We start from the raw sequence: 4,836 nt of genomic DNA, 5'->3' as shown, positions 1-4,836 counted from the left end.
CCCGCGTCCCCTGCATCGGCAGGCGGACTCTCAACCACTGCGCCACCAGGGAAGCCCTACTTTTCACATTTTGATGTTTAATCCATCAAGCCTCAATTCTTGTACATGGTGTTAGGAATCCAGGATCCAGGTTTTATTTTGTTTTGTTTTTTCCACTAGAGAGTAAGCTAGATTTCCCAACAATACCAACAAAACATTCTATACTTCCTCTCATTTATTTGTGGCAGCACCTGTATCATATATTAACTACGTAAAATTCTGTCTTAAAGCTTCCTATTCTGTCCCTGTGTTCTATTTGTCTTTCTTGCAACAATATCACACTGCTTTATTACTGGACTTAATATCCATTTGGCAAGTTTCTCTCTCTCTCTCTCTCTCTCTTTTTCTCTCTCAGTTGTTTAGTTATTTGTGATCCTTTGTTGCTTCTTTTTATTTCAGAGTAAGTTTATAAGTTTCTCAAGCAGCCCAACTGGAATTTTATCGTGATACATTAAATTTATAGAATAATTCAGGGAATTGACATCTTTGTAATATTGCATCATCCCATCCAAGAACATAAAATGTTTCTCTATCAGTTTGTCTTCTATGTTCTTTACTAGAGTATTCAAGTTTTCTGCATAAAGGTCCTACTTAATTCCTAGGTGTTTAATTATAGTTTTTTCTTTCTACTATTGAAAACAGTTTCTTATTTTTCATTATATATGCTAGTTATTGCAACTGTAGAGAAAATTTCATTTTTATAAGTTTATCTGTCAAACCTATTAAACTCTTACTGTTTGGAATATTTTCTCTGTTTGTTTCATTGTTACTATTGATTTTTTTCTTACAGAGATGATATGCACTGTATTGGGTTTCTATTCCTGCCATAAGAAATTACTACAAACTTGGAGGTTGGAAACAACCCAAATTTATTATCTTACTGTCCTGTAGGTCAGAAGTCTGACACAGGTCTCGCTGGGCTAAAATCAAAGGATCAGCTGGGTTCCTCTCCGGAGGCTGTAGGGGAGAATCTGTCTCCTTTTCAGCTTCCAGATGCCACCAACATCCCTGGGCTCATAATCCCCTTCCTCCATCTTCAAAGCCAGCAAGGAAGAGTCAAGTTCTTCTCACAGTGCATCACTCTGACCTACTCTTCTACCTCTCTCCTTCCACTTTTACGGACTCTTGTGATTACACTGAGCCCACCCAGATAATTGCCTTTTCTCAAGCTCATGTGATTAACAATTCTAATTCCATAACCTTAACTCTCCCTTTGCCATTTTAGATAATACATTCACAGATCCAGGGATTAGGATGGAGGCATCTTTGGGGGATTATTATTCTGCCTACCACAAGCACCAAACAGAATGATAATTGTATTGTATCAAAACACATCAGATGTGTTAAAAATGCATGAGATGGTAAAGTTACTCAAAGGGGCAAAAAACCATGAGTCAGCTTTGGGTGATTTAAGAAGCAACTAATTCTGAAATCTGATAAATAAAAAGAAAGAATCAAGCATTCATACTGAATTTCTTGTTGGAACTATACCTCAGGGTGACCAAGGAGTTGATGAGTTTTCTTTATAGAAAACTCCCAGAGATAAATGAACAGGAAGAATAAAGATTAAGAATATTCATAGCTATTAAAACCATCAGTGAAAAGCTGATGAGGATTTTTACCATGGGTAGGTCAGTCTGACAACACTTAAACACACTGACCAATCTTAACATCACAAAAAGAGATATCAGACGTTATGCCCCTTCCAGGATAATGCAATAAAATACGAACTTTCAAGCCAAAAACATCAAACTTGAATCTGACCAAGCACCCAAATAAATCACCAATATACAGGAAATACAATATTTAAAGTAACTAACTGGTTAAACAAAATAGGGATGTAAGCAGCAAAATGAAGACAATATGATTTTTTTCAACAAATTGCAAAGGAAAAACAAAAATTAAAACCAAAAGGAAGACCCTGTGGACCCTGTGTATTAAAAGAGACTAAAGAGACATAACCTAATATAAAGTATTTATGAGGCAAGAGGGGAAATTTGAATGCTCACTGGATATATGAAGATCTTAAAGAATTTTTGATAATTTTTTTAGGAATGATAAGAGTGCCCAGGGTCTGGTTCTTAAAAAAAAAAAAAAAAAAAAAAGGAGCCCTTATCTTTTATAAAGTCATACACACTGAAGTATTTATGGATGAAATATGATGTCTTGGATTTGCTTTAAAAACCTCCAGTGGAGGTGGGAGTTGTTAGTGATGGACAGTGGGTAAGGGTATGGATAAAGCAAATCAGCCATGTAATTGTTGACGGCAGGTATGTTGGAGTTCATTATACTATTTTTTTCTTTCTTTTTTTTTGTATGTTCTTAGTTATATATTAATTGATACAAAAGAAAGTAGGTGTTGAACAGTTTCAAATGCTTTTTCTACACTGATTATTGAGATAACCATATGGGCTTTCAAATTTAGCCTATGTGTGAAATGAATTACATTGATAGTTTTCTGATATTGTACCTTCCTTGTTGTCTTACACTTTGTTATTTCGTGAATATGCTTTCGTATTATGTTAGCTAATATTTTTTTAGGTTTTTGCATATATGTTCATAAGAAACTTGGACCTATAATTTTCCTTTCTTTGTTGTCTTGTCCTGGTTTGGGAATCTGGATTATAAAATAAGAGCATATATTAGACTGCATACTCTTGTCCACAGATCTCTGATGTTCTCTTCATTTTTCTTCAATCTTTTTTTTTCAGATCCTTTAGATTGTACAATTTCTGTTTATCTGTCTTCAAGGTAACTGACTCTTCTGCCGTCCCTAATCTGATGTTAAGCCCATCCAGTAAAATTTTCATTTCAGTTAATGTGTTATTCAGTTCTAAAATTTCCATTTAGTCTTTTTTTTTTTTACTTTCCACGTCTGCTGAGATTTCGTGCTCACTCATCAGGACCATATTTTCCTTTACTCCCTGAACATATTTTCCTTTAATTCTTTGAACATATTTATAATAACTGCTTTAAAGTTGTAGTATGCTATATCTGACATCTGACATCTGCCATCTATATACCATGTCGAGTTCTGTTTCTATTAGCTGCATGTTTTCAAGACTATGAATCACATTTTCTTGTTTCTTTGTGTGTCTAATGAATTTTTTAATTGAATACTGGATATTTTGAATAACACATTGTAAGACCCTGGATTCTGGGTTATCTATTATCTTTTCTCTGAAGAGTGTTGACTCTTGTTTTAACAGGCAGTTTAATTACTGGCTGATTGCCTTAAACTGGTGGAGACTTAGCGATACGTTGTTACTGCAGGTATGTGGAAAGCCCGAGATGTTTCTATAGCCCCTTTAACTTGGTAAGACCCAACTTTCCAAACTCTGCCTCTCCTGTGGGTTTTGCCAGGCTTGGTTATAGACTTTGTTAAGGCAGGTCTAGTGTGGGCCTTACTATAGGACATGGTCCTTTCTTCTAAAGTGCAGCCTTTCTGGTGTATCAGCTGGATTCCAGAAGTATTAACAAAGTGTTACAAAAAAGATCTCTCCACAATGGAAGGTTCAGAAATCCAGTGTCCCCTAGCACTGCTTGATCTCAAGTATCTCTCTTCTGCTCCCAACTCTGTAGCAGCTGCTAAGTGGCAAGCCTCAGGTGGTCTCACCTGTGCATGTAAAGCTCATCCCTCAGCCTTGAAGTTTTGGGGAAACCCCTCATCAGTTTCTGGGCTCTCTCTGCACAGCTCCTGTCTTAGTTCAGGCTGCTAGAACAGAACACCATAGATCGGCTTGCTTATAAACCACAGAAATTTATTTCTTACGGTTCTTGAGGCCAGAAGTCCGGTCAGAAATCAAGATCAGCGTGCCAGCACAGTTGGGTTCTGGTGAAAGCCCTTTAGTGGGCTTCAGATAGCCATTCTCTCATTGTATCCTCACATGGCAAAGAGGGTGAGAGAGCTCTCTGGGGTCTCTTTTATAAGAACACTAATCACATTAATAAGGGCTCCATTCTCATGACCTAGTTACCTCTCAGAGGCCCCAACCACAAATACCATCGCACTGGGAGTTAGGATTTCAACATGTGTCTTGGGGAGAGGACACAAATATTCTGTCTATAGTGACTAGTTTGAAGATGTTGCCTCTGTCACAGCCTTCAAGTTTCAGCCTCATACAAAGATTCAGCTGCCAATTTCTAAGCCCCAGGTGTAGAATTTTTGGTGAAAACTCTAGCAGGCCTGAATAGCAGCATTGTGAATGGCACCACTGTAATTAATGATATCTCAGGAGGATGTATAATTGCAGGTAGCAGATAAAGCAGAAATAGTGCCATTTCTACACTTCCTCTCCTTTTATCCTCTATGAAATTTTATGGGAAGTAAGTCCAATAAAAAATGTAAGCTCTTAATCTTTCCCAGAGATCCTACCTCATTTGATGAATACTTGGTGGGAATAGGTTAGAACATTTTTTTTCCTTTTATATAGTCAACTTTGCATTTATGAAGTGAGAATGGTAACTTAGCCTCCCTGGCTAAATGGTCAGAAGGTCAGAGACATTTTTAGACCTCTGTTATCTTTCATTCATGTTCAGTCTCCATAAAGGAATTGATGTAGTGGCAACAAAGTCAGTGTCTTCATTAGTTATAAGCCTAATAACAATAAGAATAGCCATAGTAACCATTCAGTGATGATTCATTATATACAGGCATTGTACAAGGTACTTTATATACATAATTATATATGCCACACATCTGTACAAGGTATTTGAAACCTCATTTAACAAACGAGGAAGCAAAATCAGAGTAAATCCTTGCCCACAGTCACACAGTTAGTACCTGGCCCAGCAGGA

The sequence above is a fragment of the Lipotes vexillifer genome, unplaced genomic scaffold, assembly GCF_000442215.2.
Source record: "Lipotes vexillifer unplaced genomic scaffold, Lipotes_vexillifer_v1.1 scaffold1375, whole genome shotgun sequence".
Classification (NCBI taxonomy): domain Eukaryota; kingdom Metazoa; phylum Chordata; class Mammalia; order Artiodactyla; family Lipotidae; genus Lipotes; species Lipotes vexillifer.
The sequence above is the reverse complement of the archived record's forward strand: the minus strand, read 5'-3'. Positions refer to the sequence as shown.